The 17270-nt window shown below is 36.7% G+C and overlaps 1 pseudogene; it reads left to right on the top strand.

Annotated features, from left to right (window-relative positions):
- Window positions 1-12429: 12429 nt before the first annotated feature.
- On the top strand, window positions 12430-12683 carry LOC118852627 (annotated as a pseudogene).
- Window positions 12684-17270: the final 4587 nt, after the last annotated feature.

The raw sequence follows: 17270 nt of genomic DNA, 5'->3' as shown, positions 1-17270 counted from the left end.
TTCCTGATGCCACATCCCTTCCATAACTCCACATGGACTATGCCAGAGAAAACCAGGTTATTTGAAAATTTTTGCTGGAATACTTAGAATAATAGTAATTTATAACTTTAGAAAAGTAGTAGCATATGTGAATTAAAAGAAGAAGAAATTCTGGGAAAATTCAGAGCTTCCCCCCCAAAAAAATTTGCTGGCACTTTAATGGAAAAAGAAAAGGAAAAGTGGAGGAAAATTATCAATAAGACTATCTTAAAATAATTTATTTCAAATTACCATCAGAGCTGTCAGAAATGCATCATTTCACAAATATATAATAATAGTTTAGAAAAAGATGGCACAGAAGGTAGAGCGGAGAAAGGAAGATCTGGGGTCAAGCTCTGCTTCTCTCTCTTATTATCTCTGTGACCATGTGCAAATCATAGGATCACAAGATTAAAGATTTAGAGTTGGAAGGTTGGAAGGGGCCTTAGAAGCCACCAAGTCCTACCTACTATACTTTTCTATTCTACCATTGTGATGACTTTGTAAAAAAAAAAAAAAGAAAAAGAAATAAATGAAGTCCATCTTGCATAACATGCCTTGATGAAGACTTGTTAGTTCTTAATGATCACCATTTCCATTCTCGTTAAAAAAAGAACAGCCTAAGAGTACATTCTAAATTTTTTCTAGGAATCAGGATGTCACTCACTGGTCAATCATTTGAAGAATCTCTGTTTTCCCTCATTTTGAAAATCAAGACAACATTTAACATGATCAAAATAATGCACAGGAAGATTATTTTACAAGTTTTTTAGAATGAAAAAAGAGCTTCCTAGAACAGAAAGACATTTTACATTTTTGTCCACTTCATGTGCTTCTATTGGCAAAGATTTTATAATCTAATGGCCATCCATCTGGCTTTTACTTACAGTGACTGGGCTGGTCACTAAACAGTGGACAGCTATCTCTAAGACAAAAACAGGATTTTCCAGCTTGGTAAGCAGTTTTGCTCTATTTGGGGTAGTCTCTAAAAATACAAGATTACCTGTGCTCCACCATGGGACATAAGAGAAAGATTCTGGCAGCCCTGACAGATTAAGACGATACAATTATAGCTTTTGGTGAAACTGGAGCTATAATCTAGATCCCGTGCTCCCTCCATAGAGTTTGTCTTTCTGGCTCCTGTTCCAACCTTCCTTTAGCATGTAACATTCCCAACTCTACACACTACGTTAGTTTGCGTTGTCAGTTATCACCACTTGAACGTGTCCAACATTGCATTACATATTAGTTAATGCTTAAAGCTGGAGATGTGGCCCAATAAATTGAGATAAGACATTATTAATATCTGTATTCTTTCTAAATATTTTCTTTTTCCCATATTGTAAGTCCTAATTATATATTATGCCTAAAATATTGTACTTTCCTTTATTGATTCAGAAGAAGAAAAAACATCAACATTTCACAGCCATGACTATATACTAAGGAAGCATTATTAGGTGTTCTGAGCATATTACAACATTGACTTGAATTTGGGTTATAGCAAATCATTGATCAATCAATAAGTATTTATTCAGCACCTATTATATACTGGACTCTATGTTAGGTGCTGAAGATACAAAAAAGAAAAGAAAAGAAATAAACAATTCCTGCACTTTAATATTATCTAACTCAACATCTCATCCAATGCAAGAATCTCTACAGCATCTCTGACAAGTGGGATCTAGTCTTTCTAAATGACAGTGAACTTACTTCCTTATATTCCATTTTAGAAGTGCTGTAACTTTCAGAAATATTTTCCTTGAATTGGGGCAAAGTCAATCTTCTTATAATTCCCAATCACTTGTCCATATTCTTCTTTCTGGAGTTAGACAAATTATATCTAACTCCTCTTCCAATAGTAACCTTTTGGAATATTTGTCTCCTCTAAGTTTTCTCTTCTTCACTAAATATCTTTAGTTCTTTGAACTATCCTTGATATGGTTTTGAGTCCTGTCACCATCCCGGATGTTCTCCAGTTGCAATGCACCTCTTAAAATGTAGTACCTAGACTGATGACATTTGAGATATGTTCATCAACCTTCTCAATGCCAGTAATGTATTGGGTAGGAAAAGGCTATTACACTATAGTGAGTAAGCAAAATGTTCAGCCTTTGACAAGGTAAGTGGGGATGATCAGTCCCTCCTGTCTATAAGAGTAAAAAAAAAAAATTACTTCAGCATGGAGATAAAACCACACACCCACATACACACACACACACACACGCGCACACACACTTCTCTGTAGTTGGTATATTTTAATTAAACAATACATTTTGATGTATTGTTTGATGTATTTTGATGTATTTGATGTAGACTTATTCCTTAATTGAGCCTTCATCATTTTTCCCCACCTCAATATGTGCTTTTCCAATTTCCCAAAGAAGCACTTGTCCCCTGGTCCTGTAAATGTCCTACACCAATATTTAAGGAAAAGACAACACAAGAAAGCACAATCTTCATGTTATGTGTAACTCTGATTATGGAGAGAAGAGGAATCCCTCCCTTCTCAGTTTTCACTTTGGACGATCCAACATTTTAACGGATGAGGAGGAAAGGTCCCATATCTTGCCTCCACTTTTTTTTTAAGTATTTTATTTTTATTTTTTCACAGTAACATGTAAAAACAATTTTTAACATTTGTTTTTAAAACTTTGAGTTCCAAAATCTCTCCTTTCCTCCCCCCCTGCCCCACTCTCTATTGAGAAGACAAACAGTTTGATATAGGTTATACATGTGTAGTTGTGCAAAACATAACCACAATAGTCATGTTGTAAAAAATAGACAAAAAATTTCAAGAAAAATAAAGTTTAAAAAAGTGTGCTTCAATCTGTATTCAGACACCACCAGTTCTTTCTAAGGGGTTGGAGAGCATTTTTCATCAGAAGTCCTTCAGAGTTGTTTTGCCTCCACTTCTAAATCTATTTCTTGGATGAACTAATGAATGAATTAATGAAACTATGCTTCAGAGTCTTTGAGCATTATGATTACTTGAGAAAAGCAAACAAGAAGGCTGATTTAGATGTGTTTAGCTTTGAAATCAATCATATACAACACACATCTAACAGTAACTGTTTTGTGTGGCCTTGCAGATGACTGTTAATACTTAGCGATCAGGTAAATTGTTTTGTAAAGTGAGATGTCTTTGGCAATGCAATAGACAAGCAAATATGTTGCAACATATTTATATATGTATACACATTATGTACATATATGTATATATCATATATATGTTTTATTTATCTATATAAATTTATCTATCTGGATGTACATATATGCATGCATGTGTATTTGAATGTGTGTACTAATTTAAACATCTATTTACTTGAAATCCTCAAATAGGGTGAAATAACATGTGTGTTTATTGAACTGTACACACATGACCAGTAATTGTGCCTGATTTGATCATTTATATAGGCTATACTTTTGTTCCCCTATACCCATGACCTTCATCTCCACTCCACCTTAGCAAACCACAAAGTATTTACATCTTAAACCTTATCGTCACCCAAGACTGATTTGTTTCCATCTGAAATTTCCTTTCTGATCACAATGTCCATTATATCTTCCACTGATATCTCCCACTGATCAGTAATACTAATTCTGCTCTTTAGCTGCTCTGTGAGCTCCAGGTCCTTAATTCTTCACTGTTCTCTTCATATAGCATTCTTCCCACCTGCCCTCTTACTTTGTTCCCTTCACAGCCTTGGCCTTAGAGTTCTCCAGTTCAACAAAATACTGCCTCACTTTTTAATGCTTTCCCTCTTGTGATTCTTTTGTTTGTGCTCAGTTAATCTGCAAATCTAGCTACGTACTCTCTCCTCCAGTACCCCTATAAAGTATTTTAAAGTATTTTAACTCTGTTACTATTCCCAAACTACTAAACTCCTCTGAAGGAAGTTACTAAACTGCTTTCACTCTATCTACTACAATTTCATATTATGTAACCTCAATTGGGCCTTCTCTGCTGAATGACCATCTTTTTGCTCATTTCTAGTTGGTTCCTTGTCAAATGGCCACAGTAGCTATTTCATTCTCATCTCTCTTCAGTTTCCCAATGCCCCTGCCTCTATTACTCCATTCCTATAAGCAAATGATTTTCTCTACCACATTACCAAGAAAACTGTGGCTATTTATGAGCTTCCTCATCTCTCTTAACTCTAGACTTGAAAAAACGTCTACATTTTCACTCTTTCTTTCTTCATTTGCTCCAGTCACAAAGGATGTAAATAGCCTTCTCTTTGCCAAGGACAAGCTCTTTACTTGTCCTTTGGTCAATTTCCTTCCCATATCCTTCAGGAACTTGTCCCATCAATCACTCCCTGAATCTTTTTTCTCATTTGCAATCACTTGTTTGATTGGATTGCATTAGCTTAATCCTTCTCAAACCCTCTACACTTCTATAATTTTAATGTATAAAGTATTGTATAAATGTCAAGTACTTTGGATATCAATTTCTCATTTACTTCTGTCACAAACCTAGAAAAATTTTTGTAGCCAATACTTTCCCAGTTGTGTGTTATACCATCATAGTTTAGTCCATGCGTTACTATGAGGTTTTTGCAAGTTATTAACCCAGGGGGACAAGTTGGCTGACCTAGGCTAAGGGTGAAAAAAAGAAACATGTCTTCAAGAGCTTCACAGTGTGTATAGAATGATTCTTACTTTTAGTCAGTTTTTAAAAGATAAGTTCTTGTCTATGGAAAGAATAATCAAGACATTCTTTATTTGGGTTTTTGGGTTTTTTCGAAGGGGGAAGACAGGGCATTTGGGGTTAAGTGACTTGCCCAACGACACACAGCTAGTATGTCAAGTGTCTGAGGCTAGATTTGAATGCAGGTCCTCCTGACTCCAAGGATGGTGCTCTACTCACTGCACCACCTAGCTGCCCCAAGACATTCTTTAGGAGAGGAAACAGGAGAAGTTGGAATATGGCTTTTAGAAGCAACTAAACAAAAGATAAGCATGTATCAGAGGCCAAGACAATAATAATTTTTTTTAAAGCAAGGTGAAAGCCAGGGCAGTCTTGCTAGAGGCACAGACATCATAACCTACATTTTGAGAAGCCATTTTAATAGTGCTTGTGGAGAACTGAACCAGGAAATTGTCACTGTGCCCCCTCCCCCACCATGTCCTCAGCCCCTGCCAACCTTGATCTTTCAAAATATTCAATCAAAGTATGGACTTTTCCCCCAATACAATATGTGAAAATGTTTCTACACAAGCACATCTTTTCACTATTTCTAGGAGCTATGAGGCTGAATAGAGTCAGGAGACAGTATAGCCAGATTTTGACTATTCGAATTTTAAACAAAAAAAGAATTTTTTTTTGCTTTGCAAAGTGGCTGTCCCATAGGAAAGAAGTTCACATCTAGAAGAAAAAAAAATAAATTGGGACAACAAGAATCTAGAATTTGGCTATGTGGGCAAAGTGGTAGGAAACGTGATAATGGTAGGAAAAGCTAATCTTCTTCCATTTCTTTAACAGTCTTCGTGAAGATGATTGTCAAATTAATCTCTCTTTGCATTATTTATAGTTTTGAAACAAAGACTCTATTTGCTCACATAAGAAATATGTGGAAGAGCCTGCTTTATCTCAGCAATCCCCCACCTGCCTCACTATAATAGAAAAGAATGAGTTTGTGTAAAAGCATTGGTTAATAGGGTATATTCAAGTAGGAAATTGACAGGGTGGAGGGGAAAGGAAAGAGGTAGATGCACACCCACTTATCCACAAGCAGAGTGAGACTGCCACAAGAATTGCAAAGCCCAGAGAGTAATGCATACCTAACAGGGTAGGGAAAAATCATAGATCTAAAGATGAAAGTGGCCTTAAAAGTTATTCGGTCCAATACCTTTAGCTATAAAATGAGAAAACTGTGGTTCAAACAAGTGAAGTGACATGCCCGTGGTTATGCCAGTAATGAGTAGAACAATAAGGATTTGAGTCCAGACTTCTCCATGCTGGAGGTAGATAGTGGGTAAATTTAGCAATTCAGCCAGTATGCTTCCAGGATCTGAACCACCCCAATCCCTTCTTCAGATTATTAGGTGATAGGGCTAAACTTTCTTGCATCTGCAGGTTTTTTTCTTCCACCGCTAGACTGTCAAGAGATGTTCTGGAATTCCCACATAGCCATTCTGGAGTGTTCTTGCCCTTCCAAAACTGAGTAGGTGCACTTTTGCCATCCAGGTAAACAACAAGGACAGAACTAAGCTGAAAAGATTTGCTTTATAAAGGCGTATGAACTTTTTGGAACAATAGGCTTAGCCATGTTTAAAACTACTTTTATTAAAAGGAAAGAGAGGACATTTCCTCATGGAACACAGGACGTGCACTCTGCCAGCATCTGTGTTTTAAACTTATCTTTAGTTCAGAGTTGAAACACAGACATTCATTTCAGCATTTTCTGAACATCTCTCATCATCCTAAAGACACTGGCTAGGTCAGACTGATGAGTAAAATAAATCCATGGGGATGCTTTTTATTTTATTTTATTCTATGCTGGAATAATGATAAATTTCTCAGCACACTCTAGGTTTGCTCTCAAAGCACTGTGATTACCTTTGTTAGAAACAATGACAGTATAGCCCTTCGGCTATGCCCACCTTCCCTTCTTTCTTTTGAGAATTGGTGGAGAGAAGGGAAAGAAATAGCCTTGAAGCCTTTCATGCCTCCTTATTTTTCTTTGTCGCATCATTAAAGGTTCAATGAATCTCCAATTAAATCTCCCTGGCTACTGTCACCATTTTGATTGATGGGTGTCCTTGGATCACCCTTTCTAGGATATGCTATTGCACTAGGCCCCCACCCACCATCATCAATTATCAGCCTCTTGTCAGCAGTGCCCTCCCATGTCAATTCATTTGCCACAGAAGCAATGTAAGCCTCTAATCAGTTAGAAAGAAAACATTTTTTATTTTTGAAATGGGGAGGAGGAAGGAAAAAACCTTAACAAACCAGGTAGAGAGACAGTGGATGCCTTAGTTGGTTCATTTTCCTTCTTCTCTTTTCAAACCTTTTTTTTACCCACAAACACACCAGGAGCTGCTAAATAGGCCTTGTCAGAAGTCACACTGGGTACACACATATCACATCTTGCAGACAATGAGGGTAAGGAAGAAGGAAGGGAAATAAAGCATGAAGAATATTTACAACTAATACAATTTCAAAGTTTGAGATTCCACCTCCTCTCTACAATAAAAAAGGAAAAAAAAAGAAATATTCATTTTTTTTTAAATAGGAATAAGTATAGTGTAGGGCTAACAGCAAAAAGACAAAGAGGTTTCTTGGGTGTTGGAATCCCCATTAAATATAATGAATATTTTTCTCCCCTCATAAAAACATCCTTTTTTGAGAACAAAGCAAGCATTTCCATAATACAGTAAAATAAAAAATAAGATGATTCACATGAAATTGCAAATCTACCATGTACAACTTGCTACTCTCTCCAAGTATACAATAAAGTTATCATGCAAATAATTTTTTAATGTTTATATGGTAAATAAGTCTTCAAAGCCCAATTCCCAGGCTAGAACATTGAAATATGCTGTCTGTTAACAGAAAGATATAGCCTCAACATTGTTCTCTCTACTAGCACTCATGAGCCTTGGGTACTTCTGACAGAATCTAAGAGTGAGGAGCTGATTCTATTTTCATGCCTATTATACCTTACACCTTTGTGCCTAAAATGTCAACCAGAAAACCCTAACTCTGGCCGATGTAATGTTCCACAGAAGACATCTCTGATAATAGTCGTTTCTGATAGCATCTTTGCTGATAACAGTTTTTCATTTCAATCAGAAAGTTTGTAGATGGTAGATGGAGACATTTCATGGAACTTGAAAAGTGGTTTATCAGTGTGGTTCCAAGGATGAGTGCCTCCTAAGACCTAAAGGATCTTTTAATTCCATTACATATTTTTGCATATGTGTTTGAAGTCATTTTCCTGATCTGAAACATTTTCCTGGGGTGATGGATGTTCACTCCCCATAGTGTACTGTGGCACATTGAAAGTACATTACTTTCTATAACATTAAATATACATTCCTGCAGAATGAATATTGCATTCTCAAGAAGAAGAGGGGAAAATGAACGAATTAGTTTGGGGTGAGAAGGGAGGGAATTGGTAGAGAGAAAATAAATCTCTATAGTATATTTTAATTAATTCCTTCCTTCTATAGCAGAATTGCTGAAGTTTCACAGACATATAATGCCAAAAAATGTATGTTTGTAGCATTAAGTGCCTACATGAATAAATAGATATTAAGCCAGTATTTATGGGACTGTAATCTGCTACTATCTGATAAATATAGCACCTTACATAGTAGTTAGATCAGTTTCTGCAAGCTAATCCTTCAAAGAAACAAGAACTCTATTACCGCCATGGAAACAAGGCTCCCACAGTTCTCTTTTTTAAAACAAAATCAACATTTTGTTTGAGCCATTAATTAACAGCCCAGGGAATCACATCCCGATGTTTTGAAATGTTCGTCATATTAATAGCTCCTACTGAAATGGATTATCAGATAAATTGAAGAAGGATTGAGATGGGGCAGGGAAAGGAGGAAGAAGGCTAAAAAGCTAAACTACCTGCAAATTAAACCAAACTGTAAATACCTTGAAATATTTATTGCTGAATTTTGCACAGTAGCCAATACTCTAACATCACTAGTTAGCTCCTGAAATTAAGTTAGGAAACCAATGACCATGAAGTTTCAGGGGCTCCAAGATGATCATTCTCATTTACAAAGTTCACATTTCAGTACCATACTGAACACACTACAACGGATGACTTAATAAAGCTAGAAAAAATAATAATGAAATTCATTTAGATGAAAAAGGGATGAATCACAAGACATTGAATGAAAAAATGAAATAATGAAAAAAGCAAGGAGAGGAGGGTGGTATAAAGGGAGTCTAGCAGCACCAGATTTCAAACTATATACAAAGCTGTAATCATGAAAACAGTTTGGTACTGGCTAAGAAATAAAGAGGTCGATCAGTCAGACAGATTAGGTATATGATATACAGAAGCAAATGAGCCCATTAGCCAAGTGTTTTGTACACCCAAAGATCCCAGCTAATGGGGTAAGAATTCACAATTCTTCAAAAGCTGCAGGGAAAACTGGATAGTGGTCTAGTAGCAACTAGATGCAAACTAACATAGCTTGCTGTATCCCAAGATAAGAATCAAATGTCTATATGATTTAGACATAAAGAGTGACATAAACAAATTATAGGAGCAAAAAAGAAATTACTTTTCAAATCTAAAGATAGGGTAAGAGTTCCTGACCAAATAAGAGACAGAAAGTGTCACTAAATACAAAATAAATGACTTGCATTATACAAAATGAAAGGTTTTCACAAACAAAACCAATGCAACTAAAATTTGAAGGGAAACAGGAACTGAGGGGAAAAGATGTTTGCAATGGGTTCTCTGAAAAAGGCTTCATTTCTAAGTTATGTAAGGAACCAATTCAAATTTATAAAATGAAGAGCAATTTCCCAATGGATAAATGGTCAAAGAAAATAAACAAGCAACTTTCATAGAAAGAAATTAAACTTATTTATTGTTATATGAAAGATGCTTCAAATTTAATAATTAATAAAAATAAATGCAAACTTGTGAGGTTCTACCGCATACCCATCAGATTGGCAAACAATAAAAAGGGAAATGACAAATATTGTAGTGCCTGTAGGAAAACAAGTACATTAATGCACTATTGGTGGAGCTGTGAATGGATCTGGCTATTCTATAAAAGCATTTAAACTATGCCTTAAAAGTTACTAAACTGAGCACACATTTGACTCAGAGATTTCACTACTACACATATCCAAAAAATATTAAAGAGGAAAAGGATCCACATGTACAAAAATATTTATAGCAGTTCTTTTTGTGGCGGTAAAGAAACTAATAAAGTGCCCCTCCATTAGAAGAACAGCTGAACAAATGATGACATATGGATGCAATGGAATACTACTATGCCATAAGAAATGATGAACAGGGCAATTTCAGAGAAATACTGGAAGACACATATTATCTGATGGAAAGCAAAGGGAGTTGAATCAGGAGAACTATGTGCTATAATAGCAATATTATAAAAACAAACAACTTTCAAATTCCACTCAAAAACATTTAAGTGCCTACTACATACTGAACAGTACTAAATATTGGGGATACAAATTTTAAAAAGAAAGATAGTTCCTGCTCTCAAAGAGCTTATTATCTAATGGGAGCAAACAACGCATAAAAGGAAGCTGAAAAGTTAGGAGGGACCAGCAAATCAGGGCATGAATTTCCTAGTCAAAACCATCCATAGCTGCTGTTGGAAAATGGAGTTACTTGAAAGGTTCTGAGCTCTCTATAAACTAAAGCTTTGGGAGGACTTTATTGTTCAACCCTCCAATAAAAGGGGTGGGGAGTCAAATGAAAGAATTAAGTAGGTGTTGAATATCAAAGATTGAGTTAATCTGCCTGGTGATAAGATTTCAGATGATTGGTTTATCCAGGGGAAGACAGGATATGCCTGTGGAGTCAAAACCAAGCAGAACTGCTGATGGAATATGGAGAGAATGAAAGATTTCAGAACTTTGATCAATGCAATGACCAACAACCAGTCCAAAGAACTCACAATAAAACATGCTACTCACTTCCTGTCAGGGAAGTGATAGACAGACTCAGAATGCAGACTGAGACATATTTGTTTTTGGACATGGCCAATAAGAAAAGCTGTTTTGCTTAACTATGCATATGTGTAACAAGGGTTCTGTTTTTCTTCTTTTTTTCAGAGGAGCTGGAGGAGATGAGAAAGAAAGAAAATAGATTTTTGTCAAATAAAACAAAGTCCACATTTCACTACTGGTCGGAGTTCTTGGTAGAACATGGAGCTAAAATGTTATGTTACACTATTGGTTTGACCTAGGAAATTTGGCTATATTCTTACTTATGATAGCAGGCATGGCTCAAAACCTCCATACCATTGTCATATCCAGTTCATATCTAGTTACCCAAAGCAAAATTACTCCCTGTCCCCTTCTTCCTAGTTTCTGTAGTCAATGTGCAAAAGGGCCACAAGTTCCAGATAGAGTAATTCTCAGAATTGAGGAAAATTAGTAAATATCTCTTTTATTTCCCATCTGTTTTTTTAAACATTTCCAGAATGGTTCCCTCTTCCATTGTGAGATTATTATTCAGCTTTCAATTTAACTTTATAATCTGGAAACTAGATGCCTTGTCCTTGCTTACAGAGATGTACAAGATGGAGAAAAATATGTGGCATTAATAAGCTAAGATCTGCACTGGGTCACCTCTGAGGTCCTTCCCAACTAAGAGTCTATAATTCTATAAATTTTTAATGCATCTTATCTATATTTGGAATATCTCCTATGACTTCTCTCACTGGAAGGCTTCCTCATATTACCTCACTTTATAATTTAAAAAAAACTCCCTCTCCTCAAAATTTTTTATGTTAAAAATTTACCCTTTTTGACAAAAGTCATTCTGTCCCCATCTTCCCAGTTTTTGTTGTCAGTGTGCAAGAGGCTTACAAAGTTCCAAACAGAGTAATCTGGAGAATTTGGGGAAACTAGTAGTATGTCACCATTAGTAAATTTGGGGAAAGAAGTAGTATGTCACCATTAGTAAAAGCCATCACTGACCCTTCCTCACTGAAAGTGAAAAACAGAATTTTAAAAAATAAGATTGATCAACTGTAGAATTAACCCTTCCTGAGAACATTTATGAATAGGTTATTAAAAACTAGGGTGTGAAAAGAGTACTGGATTTCAAATCACAAGACCTAGGTTAAAATCCAAGCTTAGATGCTTACAACTTCGGATTTTCACCAGGTCACTTCACCTCTCTGGGCCTCAGTTTCTTCATCTGTAAAATGAAGAGAATGGACAGGATGGCCTCTTAGGTCCTTTCCCACTCTAAATCTGTGATGCTAAGATTATGAAACCCCCTCACAGAATTGGAATCTTAAGTAAAAATAAGGTTAAATAAAATGGAATCTAATCAACTGTAGAGAAACATAAGACAAATTACTTTAGAGTGACTAGCTTAATCTTGAAGATGAACCTCCAAATCTATTCCTTTTACCAAGTTCCACATACCAGCCAAAAAAGATGCCTTCCTAGTTCCCATTTCTACTGTAAATTCTCAATCCTCCATGATAATGACAAATAGCATTTATATATCACTTTGAGGTTTGCAAATTGCTTTATAAACCTAATTTTATCCTCACAACAACCTTGACAAGTAAGTGCTATTATTATCCCCATTTTACAGATGAAGGAACTGAGACAGACAGAGATTAAAAGACTTACCCTGGGTCACACAGATAGAAAGTACCTGAGGTGAGTCTTTGGAGGGAGAAGCGTCCTGAAGTCGGGACCAAGACACCAGGAAGATGGGCCACGAGTTCGGGAACCTGATCTGGATGAGGCACTTCATCTCCTACAGCCTGTCCCGCTTTGAGCAGAGAGCCGTCCCCAGCTACATCACCAAGGGCGTCCCGAATGTGTTCCGCAGGACGCAGGACTCCATTCTGCGGGTAGCCCCCTCCCCCCATTCATAGCCTTTTGCCTCCTCTATACCTGGGGAACCCAGGAGTTTGAGAAAGCCAAGAGGAAGAAGCCAACTGACTTTGAAGAAGACAAATAAGCAACACAGAGGGAAGTGCAACCGTCTTGGTTCCCTGTGACTTGGGGCACCAATAGAAGAAGAGTGTATAAAGATAGTTTGAAGATGTAATAAACTTCACATTTTACAAACTGTAAAAAAAAGTATCTGAGGTGGGATTTGAACCCAGGTCTTTCTGATTGTGGAATAATCAGAGTGCACTATCCACTTTGCCACCTAACTGGCATGTCTACAATGCACTCCTTCCCTATCTGCTTCTAAACTATTTATGCTGCCTTTTAGGCCCAGCTTAGGGGACATCTCCATCAAGCCACCCCTGAACCTCTCCCTATTTAAAGTGAGCCCTCTCTCTGTCTTGGGATTTCCCAAGTATACTTTATCTAGCTGTCCCTTAGGCCCTTATCAAGTATCATACTGGTATATGATTGGTATCATAGTGATTTGTGTAGGAGTCCTACATCATCTATTAAATTGCAATCTACTTTAGGGAAGAAATTCACCAAATTTCAGAATTGGAAGGCAATCTAATAAAATATGAAACAACTGAAAAATGTCAACCTTTGCTTGAAGATTCCAGTGAGGAGGACTCTGCTCCTTCATGTCAGTATTTTTCCCTTTTTACCTACTATGTAAGAAGCTAGGTAGTGCAGTGGATAGCATCAGACTCATCTTCCTTAATTCAAATCTGGTCTCAGATACTAGCCATGTGACCCTGGGCAAGTCATTTAACCCTGTTTGCCTCAGTCTCCTTATCTGCAAAATGAACTGGAGGAGGAAATGACAAAGCACTCTAGTATATTTGCAAAGAAACCCTAGATGAGGTCACAAAGAATCAGAAACAACTGAACAAGGAAATTTGTTCTTTCATTTTTTTTTCACTGAAATTTGCCTTTTTGCAGCTTCTACCAATTGCCCCTAATTCTGCACACTGAGGCCACATAAAACAAATCTAATTCCTTTTCTTCATAACTAAAGTATTTAAAGATAGTTAAAATGTCCTCTTGAGCCTTCTCTAGGCTAAATGTACCCAATTCCTTCAAATGATCCTCATAAGCCATAGGTTTGAGACCTTTCACCATTGTGTTTCTTTTCTTCTGAAAACTTTCTAGTTCATCAATGCCCTTCCTAATATGTGGTGTCCAAAATAAAATACAACCAGATGTGGTCTGATGAAGGTAATATATAGTGGGACTATCAACTCCTGATTCCTGGAAACTATTTGTCCTACTGCTATAATGGCTAAGATTTGGGGAATTATTTTTTTGGCTATCAATTCATACTGTTGACTCAGATCAAACTTGAAGTCTACTAAAACCCCCAGATGTTTAAAAAAAATCCTCACCCATCCTGTAACAAGTGTAAGATTTAGAAATGTATTTTACAGGACTTCATGTAGAAAAAAATGGGTATTATATTTTTTTGCCTTCTCAATGCATGCAGGAGGAGGGAGGATGGGAGGTAATATGGAACTGAAAATGAAAATTTAAAAAAAAGTTGAAGATTCTTTACTTTTGCACAATTTCATTTTGTTTGATTTGGTCCAATTTTCTAGTCTATCAACTTCTTTTTGTACCTGGACTGTCCTCTAGTGTGCTCTGTCCAGGCTTTGTGTCATTTGCAAATTTGATATGGATGCCATCTAAGCCTTTATTCAATACATTGATTAAAAAAATGTTAAATAGTGAAAGGCTGAGCTCATGTCCCAGTAAGCTCCTTGAGAGTAAAAGCTGCTTCATTTTTTTATATCTGTATCCACAGCCAGTAGTAGAATGTCTGTCACATAGCAGACACTTAATAAGGACCTGTTGGTAGATTGAGAGTTGAAGATTAATGAATTCTTTCCAGACAATAATGAATCCATTTAATTGTCCTCTTTCCCAGTCAACATCTCTAGATATTTTTTCCATGTGATTACCCTGATGAGCATTATCCAACATTTGGCTAAATTTTGGTCTTTCATTTTTTGTATCCCTAGGTCCTAGTAGATGACTCCCAAAATTATATGGATAGCCCTATTCCTTCTGCTAGACTCCAATCCCACTCTAAAAATTACCTGTTCAATATCTCACCCGTATATCCCATAGTCATCTCAAACTCAATATATCCAAGATGAAATTTATCATATGTGCCCCAAGAGCCTTTCAACATTTTTCATTCTTCCCATTACTCAGGTTTACAACATTGGAGTTGTCTTTGACTTTATCCCTTTCCTGTACTTCCAAGTCCAATTTAAGTCCTATTGATTCTACCATCATAGTGTCTCTTGCATCTGTTCTATTTCTTCCACTCAACTCAATCCTAGTTCAGAGCATAATCCCTTGGATTACTGCAATAGCTTCCAAATTAATCTCTCTACTTCTGACCTCTCCACTTTCCAATCAATTCTCCACCCCTGCTATATTGACATTCATAAAATATAGAACTGATACTATCACTGCCCTATTTATTAAAAAAAATCACCAAAGACTTCTGTTACCTCTAATATAAATTACAAAATCCTCAGCCTGGCATAAAGAACCCTCTACAATCTGGCTCCTTTCTACCTTTCCAGTCTTATTTCATCAGTCTCCTTATGTACTGTCTCTTCCAGTTAAACTGGCCTATTGGCTATTATTCTACTTCCTATTTCATCTCTGCATTCATTTCAGCCTCTGCAAGGTTGTCCCCCAGAGCAGAAATGCATTCCCTCTTTACTTCTACCTCTTAGAAAACCTAACTTTCTGCAAAACTCACCTTAAGAGCCATTTCCTGTACAAAGCCTTTCCTAATTCCACTAGTTAGTCCCCTCTCCTTGAAATTCCTTTGTATTCCTTTGTTGTTGTTTTTATCCAGACATGAGATTTAAGCAATATAAGGAAATCTCCTCCCTGAAGCAGACTGGTAACTTGACAAAAATTTATGATAATAATAGCTAGTATTTATTTAGTACATTAAGGTCTACAAAGTGCTTTATATATGTTATTTCATCTGACCCTCACAACAACCTGGGAAAGAAGGTGCTACTGTTATGCCCATTTTACAGATGAGGAAACTGAATCAAAGAGAGACTAAGTAACTTTCCTAGGGTCACACAGCTAGTAAATACTTGAGGCAGGATCCAAAATCAGGTCTTCCTGACTCCTGTTCCTATACTGTGCCACCGAGCAGTCCAAGTCTTAGCAAGTCACCTAATGCATTGACAGGTTTAGTAACTTAACTAGAGTCACACAGCAAGTCTGTGAGAGGCAATCCATGAGCCTGTGTCTTCCTGATTTTAAAATTAATCCTCTATCTATTATATCACTACAGAATATTAGAGTGGGATCAAGAAAGGCCTCCTTTAATAGGTGATACCTAGGATAATCTTTGAAGGTAACTCAGATTTCTAAGAAGTAGAAGTTAGGCAGAAGTGTGTTTTATGCATAGGAAATAGCCTATGCAAAAGCATGGAAATGGGAAATGGGAGGGGCATATATGAAGAACAGCTAGAAATCCAATTTGATTAAACCAGAGACTGCATGAAGGGGAGTGTGACAGAAGCAATATCTATCAAGGCTCCATATCATGTGGGGTGAGCTAGTTCTTCCCCATTGTGGGTACTATCTATTGGCACAGAGAGTTAAGACTCGAACCTTCTTGCCATTAATTAACATGGCTTTCTGGTCACTTGAGGGCTTAAAAGAGACCTGTCCATGTAGTCTATGTAGTCAGTGTTCTTCATATTCGTTAGATGCCCCACTGCTATGCAAATCACCACACCCTGCCCTAGTAACCAGGAGCTAAAGGGGTCTATGTCTTTCTGAATCAAATACTTTGTTAAATATCCTTTTCATATTGTCTTATAAGAATAATAAAAATAACAACAATAATAATAACAGCCAGCCTTTATATAAAGCTTTAGAGTTTATAAGAACACTTTTAAAATATCTCATTTGATCCATCCAACAACCCTAGGGGGTAGCTATATTACTATCCCCATTTTACAGTAGAGGAAATTGAGGCAAATAAAAATTAAGTGACTTGCCCAGGTTTATACAACCAGTAAGTTACTAAGGCAGTATTTGAACTCAGGTCTTCCTGACTCCAGGTCAGTATTCTATCCACTGCACCATCAAGCTGTCCTCTTAACTACTAAATGTTCCGTAAGTGTATCATTTCATTCTAGTCTTGGATCTGAATTATAAGATGGGCCAATGTCAGGCTTGGCCTACTAAAGGATTCAACGGGAGTGTGACAAGAGCAGTATTTACCAAGGCCTCCTATCATGTAAGGTAGGCTAGTTCTTTCCCCAAAGAGCATCTAGGTAGAGCAATGGATAAAGCATCAGGCCTGGAGTCAGGAAAACCCAAGTTCAAATCCAGCCTCAGACAGTTACTAGCTGTGTGAACCTGAGCAAGTCACTTAACCCCTTTTGCCTCAAGTTTGCTCCTCTGTAAAATGAGCTGGAGAAGGAAATGGCAAACCACTTCGGTATCTTTGACAAGAAAACCCCCTATGGGGTCACAAAGAGTAGAACATAACTGAAACAACTGAACAGTAACAGTTCTTTCTCCAAAGGGGATCAATCTATGTGTAGTTTCTATGTATTATTTCTTATTTTTATAACTTAACTTTTCTTATTCATATTTT

Source organism: Trichosurus vulpecula, chromosome 6, assembly GCF_011100635.1.
Source record: "Trichosurus vulpecula isolate mTriVul1 chromosome 6, mTriVul1.pri, whole genome shotgun sequence".
In the NCBI taxonomy this organism is placed as follows: domain Eukaryota; kingdom Metazoa; phylum Chordata; class Mammalia; order Diprotodontia; family Phalangeridae; genus Trichosurus; species Trichosurus vulpecula.
The sequence above is the reverse complement of the archived record's forward strand: the minus strand, read 5'-3'. Positions and strand labels throughout refer to the sequence as shown.